At 41.9% G+C, this 18,686-nt stretch overlaps 1 long non-coding RNA gene and 1 pseudogene across 1 annotated transcript in view; one reads left to right on the forward strand and one right to left on the reverse strand.

Annotated features, from left to right (window-relative positions):
• The window catches only part of LOC137205656 (uncharacterized), a 734,230-nt gene that overhangs the window by 654,156 nt on the left and 61,388 nt on the right, over positions 1-18,686 (forward strand). The gene's annotated exons all lie outside the window — the stretch shown is intronic.
• Positions 17,856-18,558, reverse strand: LOC137205655 (small nuclear ribonucleoprotein-associated protein N pseudogene; annotated as a pseudogene).

The following is an 18,686-nucleotide window of genomic DNA, read 5'->3' on the forward strand; positions in this document are numbered from 1 at the left end:
ATCTATCATGAGCCGTATTAAACTGTGACAGGCCTGCAAAAGCACATTTCTGTCTTGGTTTTGTATTTATTTAGGGTGTAGCAGCTGTCAACACGGGGTTTCCTCCCATTCTGCCTTTCTTCAGCGCGTGAATAATTGTTTGGGGGTTCATAAGCAAATAAGCTATTATATATACACATAGGCCAGGGAGCTGTTCATGTTTTCAAAACTCCAGTGTAGGAGAGATAAAAGACAAGAATAAAACAGCCCCGTTCCTTCTGAAACAATCAGTTTTCGCCACAAAGACATTCATGTTGTTTTATCGTATTACTTAAAAACGCAGCAGGATTTGCTAAAGAGAAATACCCATACTGTAAAGCTTCCGAAGGGATAAGCCCACTTATTTCATGTTATCAGCTCTTGTACAACACAATTCCAGCTTTAGTAGTGACTAAATAAAGGCACCTGTCCTGTGTGGTCATTTACATAAACCCAACCTGAATGGAGGAAACGAAGCAATTTCTCTGACAACTTAAAATAAGGGATGGGTATGGAAGCAGCTAGGACAGCAATTGCTTTGTCAGAGGTTTCCCACCAATTCTAATTCTTTATTCATGTACTTTGTTTGTTTGTTTATTTCCCAGGGCAGTAGGACAAAGAGTCCATCTTAATTAAGATTTCAGGAGGACCTATTTCCATAGGCCTGCTCTTTTGGAGTAAGGCAAATGAGTACACTTCCTCTACAATCACACAATCAAGCAAACGGCACCCAGCTTTACGGTTCCAATGGTCAATATAAACAGAGAGGAAACATAACACGTTGTTTTTACCGTGTGAGCTGAATTATGTTGATGTCACTTTTTAATAATCATGGACCCAATAGGTGTGGCATACATAAAATATGATCCTGAGGAAGAGATGATAATAACGACCGTTTACCTTTACCTGGAAGCTGATGGGGTCAAAGACCAAATGTCAGTTCACAACAAGTATGGGGGAATTCACGGTCTAAAATCCCACAAGCTCCTAAAAAGGGTGTCACTCAGGGTTATTTAGGGAAATGAAATTGAGAGGCGCATCAGGATATTTTTAAAAGAACCTTAATACTTACACCATAGAGGAAAAAAGTCAGCATTTTCTTTAGATATTTAATAATCCTATGAAATTTTTAATATTGCTAAATTGAAATTGTGGCTGTCCCCAGTTCACATTATTTATGCAATAATCTTGCAGTAAACTAATAAGTTGTGTTGGTTAATTGCCAAGCTATTTTGCATACAGTTAAGTTGTGCATATAAAAATACGCATGATGAAACATGTAGTATTTTATAACCCAGAGCAACTAACATGCTCATACCTAATGCATGCACGCACACTGTAACCCAGGACAAATTGCTCGTGTTAGTTGCTACCACAGGCTGGCAGGCCAGAAAATACATTTGGTGCCTAATATGCGTAAGCACAGAAATATGGTCAGGCTCATTACTGTAATAAAGCTGTGATTTGCCAGTAGGATCAGTAGAAACACACTTGAAGCAGTCTGTCCCTTCCACTGGCTCATGTGCCATAAGGCAATAAGGTTGTAACAAGGGTGAATCCTCAATTCAGTTGGGCTACCTTATCTGGGTTATTTGAACACTTATTTGCCTTCAGGGGCCCATTTGCTTGTCCTAATGTGTACACAGTGATAATGTAGCCATTTACACAATGAGGAAGGTCTGCAAAACAGGAGTCTGCTCGGCAACAATGTGAGGGAGCAAGAGGGTGGAGAGCTGGCAACTGTTGGTCCAGTTACATAATTCCGCGGAGGAGCCTTCAAATCAGAGAGGTGGCTTTTGAATGTGTTTGAGAATAAGTAGAGTACTGGACAAGTAAAAAGCCAAGTGGGTATCTTTTTAGTTCTTTGATGAAATTAGAAGCAGGCTGATGAAACAAAATGCCTTGGGTCCTCTGCTTGAAGTTTCCATATTACACAAAAGGCTCTTGAAAAATTATAGAATTTACATTGAGTAGAAGGCAGGTTAAGAAGAAAGTTTGCTAGTTGGAGGGGAGACATTAAGGGGTCATTTCCTGTGGGAAGGGACATTCAGTAATAACACAAGGGATATCTGAATGAAAAGGTGAAGGCCAGGTGGCCCTGAAGTGGGCCATGGTGTCCCCCGAAAGCCCTCAAGCATCTTGGAGCCCTGTCCTTCTTCCCACAGTCATTGCATAGGCTTGTGAAGGACATTCTTTGACAGTCGAGAGTTAGAAAATTAAAACCCAAGTTTGAGGTCCACCAACAGCAACTTTGAAGATCAGATGGTACATATTTTACTCCTGTTTCTTTCTTTAGCTTTTAATGAATGCTTATTTTGTATTTTTTTTTTTTTTTTGCGGTACGCGGGCCTCTCACTGCTGTGGCCTCTCCCGCTGCGGAGCACAGGCTCCGGACACGCAGGCTCAGCGGCCATGGCTCACGGGCCCAGCCGCTCCGCGGTATGTGGGATCCTTCAGGACCGGGGCACGAACCCATGTCCCCTGCATCGGCAGGCGGACTCCTAACCACTGCGCCACCAGGGAAGCCCGCTTGTTTTGTATTTTTACATACCCATGTAACAGACTGAAGAGCTGTCGGTGGAGTATATGGAAGAAAATTACTAAGTGAGGTATCTGTAAAGCATGCGTCTTTTGCGAGGTTTGCAAGAGATTCTACTCACCAACTAGAAAAAGATAATTCAGAAACTTGCAAATTCTGTTACCAGCATTACTTACCATACTTTTCTATAAGTATCAAAAGTGCCAAAGAGACCTTGTTGCTCTGGCCAACCTCAATTAACTGCTTCTTGGAACACTGTGTTGAGAAAGATTCTGAGGTCGCATGTGGTCTCACATGCATGAAGGGGAGAATGGTAGAATGAATTCCAGCTCTCTCACCCACAGGTACCAGTTTTCTAGTGTCAGATGTCATTCACAGCATCCTATCCTCTCACATCTGAGATGCCCTTCTGCATCCCTCATTTTTCAAGAGGCAACTCCACAGAACACTTTCAGACCTTCTTCATCTTGTTGTGCTAGGAACATTGGGTTAGGCTATATAAAGAATCATTATACATTATTTATTATGCTTCTGCTATACATGTTATTAAATATGAATAATTTTTAGTCACACACCTTCACGTGGAATATAGGATATATAAAAATAATGTTCCATTTATGTTGATTCTCTATGGGAACTGGGCAAGCCATGGTGTAAGTAAAAGAGAAAGACCTGTAGCCAATGAGGAGCACCTCCAGGTTGGCTTAATGGAAAAATGGAGGAGACAGCTCTTGGGGGAGTGTTGTTTGCAGGGATTTAGAATATTTGAACCCTGCTGCCATTATTTCCCACTGGCCTTCAGTGGTGTCTCAGATGCCAGCAGAATAGATACTATGAGTTGATGTATCATCTCCAGAATGCCCTAAATTGAAGGGAAGCAAGCTACTAGGCAAGGGTCACCCTTTATTATTTATTTATTTATTTATTTTGCAGTACGCAGGCCTCTCACTGTTGTGGCCTCTCCCAGCGCGGAGTACAGGCTCCGGACGCGCAGGCTCAGCGGCCATGGCTCACGGGCCCAGCCGCTCCGCGGCATGTGGGATCCTCCCGGACCGGGGCAAGAATCCACGTCCCCTGCATCGGCAGGCGGACTCTCAACCACTGCGCCACCAGGGAAGCCCAAGGGTCACCCTTTAAATCAATAACCCTATTCCCTATTATCAGATCAGCTACTCACTTCCAAAGAGAGGACAGGAGTCTATGGGAACGGCAGGATTTTTTTCTTTTGTTATTTTAAAGAGACGAGACGCAGATTGAGTAGGAATCTGAGCAGAGAAGAACTGCGCTGGGAAAGGTCTCTCCAGACTAACCTGATCGCGAAGGCTCTGGGTTCCTGAGAATAAAGGATGTCAAAGCAGATCAACACACATCTTTTACATACTTCCTAGATGCTCTGGGATCTATCGCATAACACACAGGCGCAGCACGAGCAGATGTCTGAGGGTCACAGATAAAATGGCTTAGTACGGGAGATCTCACTCTACTTTAAGAGACCACTTATCTTTGTTTTTACTTATTATCAAAATTTTGTGAAAATTGTGATTTTTACTCTGTATCAGAAGACATAGAACTACAGCTGACATTTTTTCATTTACTCGCTTTCGAGAGCTTTGTCACTTCCGGGAATTCAACATTTTTTCCCCCACGTGGGCATTTTCGTTATCACATTTTACCACAGTGAAGCCGCCCCTGCCTCTGTTGCTCCGCTTATAAGCACAGTCTCTGCCCTTGAAGTGCTTCTGCCTTCGTGGAAGAGGACAGATGAGACAAAAGGAAGAGAGTGCCTGCCAAGATTCAACATTATAGACATCTCACAAGAGCAGCAAACAAACAGCAGGCCGTTGGTCAGGGCATGATCACGTCTGGGCCCCAGAGGGAGACAGGCAAAGCCCAGCTCAGCGTTGGGCCATCCTTAGGGAATAGGCCTAAGACATGCTTCAGGAAGATGCTCAGGGCTGGTCCTTCAGAATGGAGGCTGTACCTCATCCTGGGAAGAAAGGCTCCTGAAATCAGAGTACAAACATCAGCCTGGGACCATCATTTGTGGCCACTTTGATCATTGGTGTACTCCTTTACAGACTGGGTCTTTTACACGTGAGGTTCCCAGGGGAAACACTGGTTCAGGGAAACAAAAACAGCTATTGATGTTTGGTTTACAGACATTCCTGTACTTTGACTTTTCTTGTCTTCCTTACTCTCCATGTTCCCCTTTCTTTCCACCCCCACTGCCTCGCTGAGGTCTCCCTGGATTTGATCTACTAACCTGGGTGCTGAGGCCGGATTTGAAATCTTCTGAAGGGTGCTTAACATGCCAGAGTTAACAGGCCTGCCTGGGCCAGCTGTCGTCTCAGAGCTGCCACAAACTCCACGGATTGTTTGGCAATAAAGATCAGCTATAAAAGTGTGAAAAATACCAGAGACCCAAAGGGAGAGGGAGGAGAAAGGGGGAATGGCTCTTACACCCTTTTAGTGGACATCTGATTTATTTTTTAAATGGAAGAGCCACTTTTATAGCTACTGTAGTTCAATTATCTCTAATTTTACACATTTTATGCAAATTCTCAGCATCTTAATTGCAAATGAGAAGGAAACTTATTTTTTAAAGCAGAAAAACAAGGTATAGTTTCGTATTTTCTTTTCAATTTTTAATTCCTGTTCTTGGTTCAGCACCATTAAACTTTTAAAACTCTTCTTACATAGTTGTTTAAAATTATGTGTAATATAAAGCACACTCACATGTTCACAAACACCCATAGCCTTAAACAAGTAGCTAATTTTACTCTTAGACCTCACTCTCCCTCTTGGAGAAGATACTCTGATGTTCTCCTACATATAGTTTCAAAGGACTGCAAAAGAATATACTCAAAAGGCTTCACAAAGAAACTCGGTGTCTTACAAATCAAGCACACTGGAACATATTCTAAGCATCAAGAAACTTGGCTGCAGGATTTTTGCCTAGATGCTCAGATTTCTAACCAGGAGTGTGCTGGCAGATGTGTGACAACCAACTCTCTGGAGAGGTGACAACTAACTCTCTGATTTGTAGCGCTTGCCAATTTCCATGGTGTAAACGCTCCTGCTATGGCCCATTTCAAGCTACCAACAGGATACCAGTGAACCTGAAGGTGCGAAGAGATGGGCTCTATTGGTTCTCAGGAGCAGAACTGCCTCTAGCACACCACTACTTTCAGCAATTTGGACATGCTTCAGGGATTTCAACTGGTTTTCTTCTGATGTGGGGTCTCTAGAGGTAAAAAGCCAAAGGAAAACAACTTTTCCACATTGGATAAAGATTTCAAAGATTTTATAGGCAGACAGAAAACTTAGCAGTATGCTTCCAAATCTAGAGTCACGAGTTTTCGTCAAGAATCTGGCAATTACTAGCCATCTACCCTGTGCCAAATCTTTGCCATGAAGTCTGTATCTTCACGTCTAAAATGTGAATAATAAAGTGTGCTCCGTTGTGGGCCTATCTTCTAATAGCAAAAGAGCTAACAGCTGTGGAATCACTTGACAGACTGAAAGGGATAGGCGAATAAAAGCTAAATATCTTCATGGTTTATTTAACCGTTATTGGTTTACTCAACAAATATGTCCTGATGTCACCATAGGAAACACAAAGATGTACATAACAGAATACACAGAATGATTCTTCGATAAATAGTGATTAGTGTTTTCATCGGATATTCCATACTGGCCATGTGTGGGAACTTTAAATATTTTTCTGAACACTGAATCTTGAGAAAAATTAGTCAAGAAATCAGGAAAAGGGGAAAAAGTACCATCACTCTCTCGTGAGGATGAAAGCTTAATCTGGATCTGTGCTAGACTTCTCCATTGAAAAGGACAAAGAGAGCACTGAGAATGTTCTAATTGAGATTCCCTGAGAGGTGGGCTTCCCTGGTAGCGCAGTGGTTGAGCGTCCGCCTGCCGATGCAGGGGACGTGGATTCGTGCCCCGGTCCGGGAGGATCCCACATGCCGCGGAGCAGCTGGGCCCGTGAGCCATGGCCGCTGAGCCTGCGCGTCCGGAGCCTGTGCTCTGCAACGGGAGAGGCCACAACCGTGAGAGGCCCGCGTACCGCAAAAAAAAAAAAGATTCCTTGAGAGGAAGGAGACAGGAGTGCCCACAAAAGGTTTCAAAGATGGTAGCTAAGCTAGCTCCAAGCCTCCTCACCCTGTTACCAACAATATTACATTGTAACCTTCCTCAATGGCCCACACAAAAAATTTGTGGACAAGAGACTATCCAGTCCAGGTCCTCTCTTTCCTTAACAACCACATTTCATTCTAGCACATCAAGCAGGGGGAACATAATCATTTACCTCCAACAAAAATCCAGACTCCTCTGCAAACAGAAGCAACTGGAAACACAAAGGAAGGCTGTGTGGGTAGCACTTCTCATTAGGCCCTCGCCTAACAATAATTAGGCTCGCTCCCATTACTGTTGGACTCCGGGCAGCTGGTCCAATACTTATTTTTCCTAGAGGAAAATGAAGAGTACGTACGAGTCCCCGACTCCTACTTCTCCTCTTTCCTCCTTTCCCTTTGTGACTTCATGCTGGTTTGCAATTTGTGTTTTCACCACTGTAGTTGATTCTAGATACAGTCGATCAACTCACAGCCTCCTTAGTAGTGGAAGTGCATCTGAATAAAATTGCGTGAAGCTCAACACTTCGATGGAGAGAATCCCTACCAGCCCTTTCATCTTGTATTTAGCCGGCTACCCTTCACTGAAGTTACATTTATAGCATAATTAATGAAATAAGCTTTTCTTCTGACTTGCCTAAATAGCAGGATAGGGTGATGTGGAAACTATTTGTTAGGAAGTGCTACTACCTAAATGGCCTGAGACCTTTCTACACAACCCCTGACAGCTGAAATATTCCATCCCGAGCGTGTGACTGAAACCTGACAGGCTGAAAAATACACATGCCTCATAATGCATGTCAACAATTTCACTATCTGGTACAAATGGAAACTTGCTGAATTTATTCCTTAAAATGCTTTTTATGCTTTCTTTGGTTCTGGCTTAGTGGTAATGTATTTAAACGTCTGGAAGAAATATTCCAAAGAATGAACCACATAACTTTAGTGGAGATGCCTACATTTCAAACCAAATACTGGCAGATCAGTGAGTATCTAGGTTAATACTTGCCTTATTTGGTTAGGATAATCCACGGAGACACTGACTTATTCCTTCAGATCCTGCCTTTTAACCAATCAATATATCTAGGGTTATGTTTTCAGAAGGCAGGTGATAATTTTGGAGATAACATCTCAAGGTGCTGCTGACATTGAGATGCATATTCAATATGTTCTTGGAGTGACAGAACACAGCAATGTTGGAAACTCTCCCCAGAACATGTGCACAGTGCACACCCACGCCCAGGATGCCACTAACCTTTAATTCTTGAAGCTCTAATATAGATTAAGCACACTGGCTCTTTGTAATGTCAGTGAAAATTTGAAAATTCAAGGGGTGGGCAGTGACTACCTTTCCCTCAGATGGTCCTGTCTTTTCAGTGTAGGGAAACCCCTACAAGCAAAGGAAAGAAGCAGCTTTCCACCCAAAGGTCAATCGTGGGGATGGGAGGAAGAGCCGTGGAGGACAGCAAAGCAGTGAGCTGGTAGTTTGCCTGAATTAGCACATGTCACTACCCACACAGAATAGGGATCACACGAGAACAAGGGAAGGTGAGGGAAAACAAAGGAAAAACATGAGACATGGATTTTTCAGAATGTCATTAAAATGTATCTATTTTAATTTCACAGGATGAAAATTATCTGCCTGCTTTGTATTAATCTTGCCTTGACTGAAATTAGTTGTCAGACCTCAGTTTATAGCCTAATTACCTTTTCCTAAGGAACAAAAAAAGAGGTAAAAGAAATAACAATAAATTTGTAATGGAAAAGCTACAAGTTTATAGTATTAGTACAGATTGGGGATGGTTCTAGGAACAGGGTTTGAAAATAATCTAAACAAATCTGGAGAAGCCTTGTGTTCCCCAGACTAGGATGTTGTTGGTTCTCTCTATGTTGTTTGGTGCCATGGTTATGACTCCTGGCCACAAACACTTGTGAGTAAGTAGTGCTCAGGGCAGCTACAGTGTAGTGTCTATTTTATTTGGCTCTCTTATCCAGCCAGCCAGATAATCGAGGGTTCACACTCGAGATCATGGGTTGGCAACATTTTGTGTTAAGGGCCAAATGGCAAATATTTTCGTCTTTATGGGCCATATCGTCTCTATCACAATTACTCAGCTCTGCTGTTGTGGTACAAAACAACCATTGACAATATGCAAACAAATGAGCGTGACTGTGCCCCAACAAAATTTTATTGACAAGAACAGGCAGTAGGCCAGATCTGGCTCCCAGGCCACAGTTTGCCAAGCCCTGCTCAGGGCAATTCAACCAATGGAATGTGGGAAGAAACCAACGTATGCACAGCATGGCATACAGTAAGTGTTCAACAAATGTAGTTTTGAACAAAAATGAGTATCAATTAAGCTAATAATAAAAACCAAAGATTTTTTACTCAGTAGGAGAAATACGGACCTACCTCCAAGTAAGAATCCACGGGTTAAAAAGAAAATAGTTTTAGTGAATTCTCATAAACAACAAAAATAAGCAGTAGATGAATATGATGGTGACACAGGCAAGATAAGCAAAAACACCTGGCTTACAGAAGCTTAGCAAAAGGCAAAATGCTCTTCACAATGAGCCATAGAGAATGGCACTATATTACGACACCATGTAATGAACGAGCTTTACAGATAGGCCCCTCTGCCGTCAACACAAGGGAACGTTGCAGGAAGTGTTAGCTCAGTCAGGGCAAGGCAAAATGTATTTTTTAGAGATATGCATCAAAATGAGCAGCTTTTAAAAAATGATTTCCCTTAAAAGGATGATCTCCCTTAAAATGATGAGCTTCAGTTATGTCATAAATAAGCATCAGATTTGGGAGGAAAAGTTCTGGGTCTCAATCTTGGTACTGCTCCTTGCCTTGTTTGGCCACTTTTCCCCATCTATATTACAAGGGTTGGACCAGATGATCTGTGATACTCAAACCCTGACTCTAAACTCCTGGGATTCCAATGTCAGCTTCACCTATTTGCTCTTCTAGCGAGAGGATCCCTGACTTATTCTAATATGCTTTTTACCTAAGCGTGTAATGTTGAATTGCCTTTGTTTTCTCCTCTACTGAGCAAGTTTCCATTCCATCCCAACCCCCTCACAGCAAGAGTCTCATCTTAAACGTTAAGGTAGCCCATCTTCCCCATAGGTAACTAGGGACAGGATGCAGTCAGGACAGCAGCCACAGACCCCTCTCCAGCCGAGCCTGTAAAGTCATCCTGGGCGTCCTGAGCATGCCTCAGCTGGTGGGGCTTTCCCCATTCAGGGCCTGGACCATTGCCAAGCAGATCTGTCCAGCTGTAAGCCTGATTTTATATAGTTATTTTCACTTATTTTTTATTTCACAAGATGTAAACGAATCTGTTTAACTAGGAAATCACGTCCCTTGAAAGTGATTATAACCTAATTTGACATGCAGTATTTGTATACTTATTCTAGTGTTATGATGCATTCACTGTGTTTACATAAATAGAGATTTCTGTATAATTACTACGAGATAATGTAAAGAGTTAATCACATGAAATCCCCCAAAATCTCATTTGAGTGAATTTTTTTAACTTGAATTCCAAAATGTTCTCTAAATCGTTTTTGAAAACCTTTCAGAAACATCCACTATTGTCATTCGTTCTTGTTTGTTCATTAATTGATACAGTCAGATAATTTACTGTGTGCCTAATATGTACACAGATACCAATAAAGATAAAAAAGACACACCTATTGCCTTCAAGAGCACTAAATCTAAACAAGTCTGGTACCGCATCACGAAGAAAGGTAAACTCTGCCCTGATCTTGTCTGCTTATCTTGGATAATCACTATATTTTCTTCATGAAAAATACAATGGAAGAAATACACAAGAATGCTTTGCATGAAAAGGAGTATCAAGAGGAGAGAGAGGCAAAATTCACATGAAATTCTAGAGGAAGGGCTGCAAATATTTTAAAGTTTTCTTCTTGTTATATTTTATTGACAAGGGAAGGAATTTCCCCCAAACTGGAATACTTTATTAAAACTAGGGAGGAACAATCACATAAAGATCGATCCAATAGCTCTTTACTTCTACAACAATTTAGGAAAGACCTGTCATCTTCCTGAGGTTAGGCAAATGCTTCTCTTTGCACTCATTTGCCTTCATTCATTCCATTTATACCATATGTTTGCCCCTGCCTTAGCATCTCTGAGGGTTAAAAATTAGGTAAAAGGCCTACCAAAGTATTCCAAGCTGTGTGGATGGCAAAAAGAGGGCTTGAAAAATGTCTACGATGGCATCTGTAGATGTTAGGAAGGTGAGGGTGTCACTGCATGTGTACACTTCACGAACACCATCCTCTCATCACTTTCACTGGACGCTGCATGCTCAGGTGGACCCGGGAGGAGAAAGTACCTTCACTTCTTCTAGGAATGTTATTCCTCCATCGCCATGTTCCAAACCTTCCCTCAAATCCTCGGGCTCTTATTTTTGTGTTTTCTAGATGACAAAGACATTTAGACATAGTTATAAAGTCAGGTCTTCAGCAAAATAGAACATCTGTATTTTTTGAGGATGACTTTTGTACAGTTCCTATCCAAAATTTGTCAGAATGAGACACAGAGATTCAGGAATAAAAGAGATTACAGGAGTTGCCTCTGATACCCTTAAAAAATGCAAGTCACTGTTTTAAACCTAGGATCCCAATACTTCAATGTAACTTTATTCAAATTAACGTACACTGACTAAAGTACCTGATATGCCCAACAGTTCATGAGTTCAATTAATTGTCTTCAAAAGAAGGAATAAAAAGTACATACCATTTGGCAGTAAGGTCCTGCAGATCTAAAACAAGTTTATTACAATGAGCATGGCATTATATCACTATCTGTTGAACTATTTATACACAAACTATTTCTATAAAGGAATTATTCTTAAACCATTAATTAGGCAACCCTTAAAATGATGCCTCCTGGTAAGCTAATGAACCATGTACAGCCTACTTGCTAGGTACGTTTTTCAGGCAAGTTCCATTTTGTTCTCCCATTACAGATGCAGTGTAGTCATCATGGTGAAGAGGCAGAATAACGTGCTTTGGATGTGCTATTAGTACCATGTTCCTATGAGCAAGTTACTCACCTTTTCTGTGCTTTAGTTTCACTTCTTACAAAATGGGAATAATAATTCCCATTGTTATGAGGATTTAAATAACTTATACATAGAGGGGACTTAGACCATTGATCGGCACATGAGAAAGACACAGTAAATGTTTGCTATTTGTAGTAGAAGCAGCAGCGATCACACTGGCTTTGGATGGCGTTTACATACACTCACTGCTGTTGTTTTCCTTGTTCATTTTCATTCAACCTATCTCTAAATTCTAAGCCCTTGTGGAACATTATCAATGCCAATAGGGGCCTCAGGTAATGACAAATTATCCATTTAAGTGTATGTATTCTCCCTACCCCTGAAATCCCCACTACATTTCAATCGTCCCTTAAAGTGGCTAATTCTGAAGGGACTGTGTCCATGACCATTTGTTTATTTGCATATTGGACATTTCTAGTGGAAACACTAGACACTCATAATGACGTTAACTATCAACAGTATAGGAAGCTCCCTGATAAAGTTCCTTTTTATTATCTACCTCTCCTTTTGGCCTGCTTCCTTTCTAACTGAGCTAGCCCACACACCCAACCCAGGCTACAGAAGATAAGCACGCGTGAAATACAGAATTTCCGAGTTCCACTTTCCTTCCCCTTCTACCAATCAGTGCTTATTAAACTCTGAAGGTAAGTTTACTTATTCTTGACATGAGTTCTTCGCGATAATCATCGTAGGAAAAGAAAGTTATTTCTCTTGCTGCATCTATAGCATTTTCTTATGGCACGTCCAAGCCAACCTGATCCAGTCTTGAGGGAATGAAAGGAAGTCTCTGAGGAGAGTCTTCTCAGAGGCGGGGGAGTCCGCAGGAGCACCACGTGTCCCAATTTTGAGGTGACTGCTGCAAATTAACATCCTGTCTCCCCTGCGTTCCCGACAGCAGATTGAATATTCTCTTCCTCCAGGTGTCTGTTGATTGCCTGAACTGTGATAGTGCTGCTTGAAATGGCAAGGGGATGGGGTAGATTTGGAGTTATCCAAATCAAAAACACGTTGGAAGAGACTCGCAGTCCAATCATAGACTCTGTGAGGCCTCCTGAGGGTGGTCAGGTTTTCAGCAGAATATTAGTTGGTTACTTAACATATTCTATTGTCTTCATTAAAGGCTTTAAATCCAGCTTTGCTTAATTTTACTAAATAAGATACCTAGAAAATAGAATCCCTTTTCCTCTCCATTGGTATAAGGGGAAAGCATTCCCCTCAAATCAGTGCTCTTTCCACATGGGAAGAAAATGTGATACATGGATGTCTGTGTCTGGTCTACTACTAAAATGTGCATAACATCATTTAATGCAGATACTCTTCCTTTCAGATTTTTCAATTGAGGGACATGAGAAATTGGGTTTTTTTGTTTTCATTTAAATTTTCTCTAAGCTCTAAAATGCAACGTTTTGGATTTGAGAAACTCAAGTAAAAGGCAAAATATATCAGAAGTGTCTTGCTAAGTGTTATGTTGGTTTCTAAATAAACTTAGGAAAGAGCTTTATTCCAAACAGGATTAACATTCCTCCAGCCCACCTTCTGCAAACATAACTTGCTTCTGCTGTGGCACACTCAAAGGGGGAAAATATTAGATGTGAAATTTATAAAAGGTGGCACACAGAAAAAAAGCAATGCTTCAAAAAAAAGCCAATGCCTCTAAAAAGTAATGTATTATTATTAGAGAAACAAGGTGATTGAGTGATGTCACTCATAACTTTTCTCCAACAGCTAGAACACCTGCTCCAACATTGTTTTTGTTCAGATTTGCTTTCTTTCTTTGCTAGAACTACTTACTGTAATAATAACTACATGAAGTCATTTACAAAGGTGACTAAACTATCTTCTGTTAGGGTGTCAAACTGCCCCAAACTGGAAGACCAAATAAGAGTCTAGATGTTGGACTGAGAAAGTCTTACTGTGAAAGACTGATGGCTATGCTCATCCTTACTGTACATGCTCCCAACGTGGGCCTCACTGCCTTTGAGAAATTCTCACCAAGGCCCAAGGACCAGTTTACAGATTGTTTTTCTAAGTTTTCAGTGAAAACAACCCAGACTGGAATGAATCAACATGTTTAAAGGACTGTTAGGCCGCTCTTCTCTCTTCCTAGATCTCAGTGATTGTTACAAAGATGAAGGGTCCAGTCATTCCTCCACCTCTGAATTGTCATTTGACCTATGAGTTACTGTCATTTGACCTATGAGCTGCCAAGTTACTGGGGCCCTATTTATTTCTATTGTGTGGGAAGAAATCCACCTTATTTATTATTGGGATCAAATATAGGCGAGAGACATAAATGTGGTTGAAAATTTACAAGTGTCTGGTGATCAATATTAATAACAATTTTGGGAATTATTTGGTAAAAACTTATTATTAATCAGTATCTAAGAATAGGCTTGGGGGTTGTAAACACACTTCTTATACCAGATTCCTGATTTATCCACTTATCTAATTTATATGCCTTAGAAATATCTAGCCATCTCAGTGCCATACGTCCTTGAAGCACTGACATCTGCTATTCTAGAAAAGGCTATCTCACATGGTTTTCTATTACAACAACCGAACTTACATCTTAATGGGATTCAATAGGGTTTCTAGAGTAGAGGGAATAATAATTCATGTCTGAAATTGGGGAGCTATGTCCCCACTAACATCTCAAATCCAGTAATCTGTCAACTCTTCCAAAGTATGACTTGATTCTTCCATTTCTTTCCTTCCCCATTTTCGCACCCCTGCTCCAAACCCATATCACCTTTCCCAAGAATACTTAAAGGGCCCCCAACTCACAAATGGTCTCTTCTTTTCCATCCTTCCTCACTCCAATCCATTTTCCACAGAGCAGCCAGAATACATTTTTTCAAATGTTAATCAGATTATGTCATTCACTGTTAAAGTTTTGTTTTCAATTAAGCTTAGAATAAAATCCAAATTTCTTAACTTTGCTGATAAAGCCCTATAGACTCTGGTCCTTCTCATTCTCCAACCACATCTTGTTTCATTTTCCCCCTTTCAAATAGTTCAGTCACAGGCATGTTTTTGAGCTCCTTGAACATGCCAACTCTTTGCATAAGCCATTCGCTATACCTGGAATGCTCTCATCCCTGTCTGAGTTCTCAGTTCAGATGTCTCTTCCTCAGAAAGATCTTCCTTGATTGTCTAGTCTAAATTAGATTCTCCTTACTACTTTCTCATAGAACCCATTGTACTGACCACAGTTTAATTCCGAGTCTGTGTATGCAGTGTTCGATGTCCATCTCCCCTACTAGACTGGCAACTCATGAAAGCAATCCATTTCATTTGTTTAATTTGTTCAGTATGGTCTATCTGGTACTTGTATACAGTCTGGCACATAATAAATTCTTTTGAAGAGAGGGAGGAAAGAAGAGAGAGAGGAGAGAAGAGAGGGAAAAAAAGAAGGGAGGGAGGGAGAATGGAAGGAAGGAAGGGGGGGAGGGAGGAAGGGAAGAGGGAAGGGGGGAAGGAGAAAAAGGTAGTCAAGCTAGCATATTTTCAATTTTACCCATTTTGTCACTGACAAGCCGTGTGGCCTCAAGTAAGTCATATAACCACTCTGTGTCATCTTTCCTGCGTATAAAATGATTCAGCCTCATCAGAGATACGAAGGTAAGAGGGGAGCATTTGATAAGAGTGCAATCTGCCCTCAAAAATGCAGACAGTTCCCTGCATTTGGGAGAAGGAGGAAAGTTGGAGTAGAAGGGAAGAAAACCTAGAAACAAGTTGGTCCTACTCTGGGGTTGGATCTCTGGGGGTACCAGAAGGGCAGGGGGACGAAATCCTGAGATAACTTTATTTTCCCAGAGCAAAGAAGACCTGTCCAGGGAGATAGCAAATCTATTGAACTTCCTCACCGCCGGTATTGCACAAACACCATGATTCTCCAGTGAAAGAGAGGGGCCCAGAAAAGGCCCTGGGAGATCCTGAATGCCTGCTAGGTAAGAATGAGGTGTGCCTCCACGGTGAACTGCATGGACTGGTGATTGTGGCGGGATTGACACATGCTCAGTGGACGGATGCCCCACCAAGGGCAGATGCCCGGCCTGCTCCAGCCACCTCCGTCGCCTGGGTACTACTGAAGGCCCCAGGAATGAGGGACAAGTTCGGGGATTTGACGGGAGGAAGCTGAAATGACTGAGATTACATTTCTGCCTCCTGCAGATTGGGGGCCTGAAGTCAAAGGAGAATAATTTACGTAAAATAGTTACATATTCTTATGCACCTCAATTTGTGAGTCGAACTCCAAACCTGCCACATAATCATTTTGATTAATTTCCTTTGTCTTCCACCTCATTGACCACGCACTCTTTGTTCCCCTCATCCTTCACTCTTGTCTGATTCTCTGTCTCCATCTATCTTCTCCTGGTCTCTTCTTTTGTTCTGCTCTCTTTCTCCAGCATTCTCCTCCAGACATCTCCTTGGTACCCTGCACTGCCTTCCAGCCCACGGTACCCAGAGCAAGAGAAACTGAACACTGAAATGGTCACACAGTCTGGTCTCTGCCTCCATCATGGGTCTTCCAAGCTCTGCTGCCTTTCCAGTGTTTTATAACCTCTTGTTCTCATCTGCTCCCCAAGTGGCTTTTCTACAGTCTTTTTTTTTTTTTCCTTTTCTATTAGGACTCCTCTGCGATTTTACTAATAACATTTCCACTGAGCAAAACAGCTTATAAAGAAAAAGGAAAGAAGGACCTCTATGATTGTGAGATAATGGCCAAAATTCTTCACCCGACTTTCAATACCTTCCCAGAATGGAAGATTCTATGCCATCCCTGCCCCCACTAATCTCTCATAGAAGCCTTTCTTTCCACCTGCTAAAGATCCAGGTCTTTAGCAAATTCATATATCTTTCATCTTTAGCAAATTCATATATCTCTTAATCTTATCTAATTCGCTGCTTTTGCACAGTCCTTTCCCCTACCTAAAGTGGCCTCTTTCCTCCTCTTCACCTGTGCTAATTTTATGTGTTAAGGAACAGCGGAAGACATTCCTGAACACTTCCTGTACACTCTAGCCCACATCACCACCCCACCCCCTCACTTCAAAGTTTATATCCTTATATCCTGTATCCTTCTCTTGGACCCTATTCATGTACTGTCATATGAAGTCACCTATCTCTTTACCATATACATTTTCCCTCCTGAGTGAGATTATTAGATCTTCAAAGTTGGGAACTTATCTTTTATATTGATACTATTATTATTAACAATGAAAACAGTGTTACATAGGTAGCAGGTTCCTCCCAGATGCATCAAATGACGTTTATTGAATGAATCCATGGTATCAACTGAATATGTTTTTTAATTGAATAATGAGATACGGAAGAAACAAAGCGAGCATGTATTGGGTAAGTGAACGCCTGAAATGAAGCCAGCAGAGTGCCCAGATGTTCTCACCCATGGGGACAGTTCCACAGTTCCAGGTCACAGTTGGATGATATTTACAAGGCTTAATACCATCCTTACTGACTTATCTCAAGTTTTCACTCATATCAGAAATAAATGCTTTTGTCATGGAGCCTAATTTAAAATTCTTGGCATATAGAAGCATTTTATTCATAAAATGACTGCTTATAATTATTTGTTTTGTTTTAATATAACTCAAAGTTACCAGAGAACATTAGATTTTTCTGATGGCCCAGTAAAGCCAAAAGCATTTCAGAAACAAATCTGAGCCAGAGGGCATTATTTTACAGATGAGGACACGGGGGTGCAGAGAGGCTAAATAATATGCCCCCCAAACACACAGCTAATTGGTGAAAAGATCTGGTCTAGAATACAGATCCCTTGAGTCCCCACACCATATTCTCTTCTACATACATCCTGCTGCCTCTATTAGTGAAAGAATGAAAGGACATCCTGCAATATAGACAACCCCCCAATTTTTTTTTGTAGAACAGTACCTCACAGTTTAATTGATCTATGTATTTATTAGCTAATATTAATGCAGCAGAGGGGACAAAAAGCTCACAAACAGTCCACATATTTCACAAGACACATTGCAGGAAAAAAAGTGACTAAGAAGGACCAATAGTATCCTAGGGTCTTGGTGGATGCATTCCTGGGGGAGATGGACCTCTTATTTCTGGGGGAGGGGGTCTCATTCCTGGAGGGGCATGCCTCGAGTAGAAAGAAGCCCAATCGGTGGGCCCATGGATGGTCTCATAGCAGGTGGAAGAGCCATAATTCCTGGAGGTGGGGTTACTCGAGCAGCAGGTGTAGTCCCCCGTCCTGGTGGATACTGAGTTGGGGTTCCAGCAATGTTGCCAGTAGCAGGAACTGCAGCAGCTGTGACAGTGCCTCTTCCTTGTGGGGTCATTACCTGTTGGGATGGGCCCCCAACCCCTCAGACAAGGCCTGCTAATCCAGCAGGAGCCTGGGGCATTGGAACACCAGTTGGAACACCTCTGCCAGCTGCCCTACCAACCCCAGGGCCTCCTGCAGCTCCAGCAAGTGGAACCCAAGCAATGCCAGTATCTCTGGGGGTTGGTCCCTCCACAGTCATGGAAACCAAGTTCTCCCCTTGCAGCAACACCAGACCCAAAACCCGCTTTTCTTCATGCTCTGGCTACTTAGCATTCTTTGGCTTGATCTTCCTGAACTCATCACAATCGCAGAGGATCAAGTTCATATGCTTGTCAAAAGCCTTAAAGGCACCAAGAAGATCTGGTCATCTTGCAAGACACATCTCATCCTATAGTAAATGTGCTGCAGCATCTTGCTGCTCTTCCCCACAGTCATGATTGCTTTTCCACCAAATCCAATGTCCACAGGAAAGTTTCAGGATCCTTAAGACCTAAGGGAAGGCTACAGATCAAGGTATGACGAAGGTTCTCCTACAAACAATGCAAGCTGGGGCGGAAGCTTCG

The sequence above is a fragment of the Pseudorca crassidens genome, chromosome 14, assembly GCF_039906515.1.
Source record: "Pseudorca crassidens isolate mPseCra1 chromosome 14, mPseCra1.hap1, whole genome shotgun sequence".
NCBI lineage: Eukaryota > Metazoa > Chordata > Mammalia > Artiodactyla > Delphinidae > Pseudorca > Pseudorca crassidens.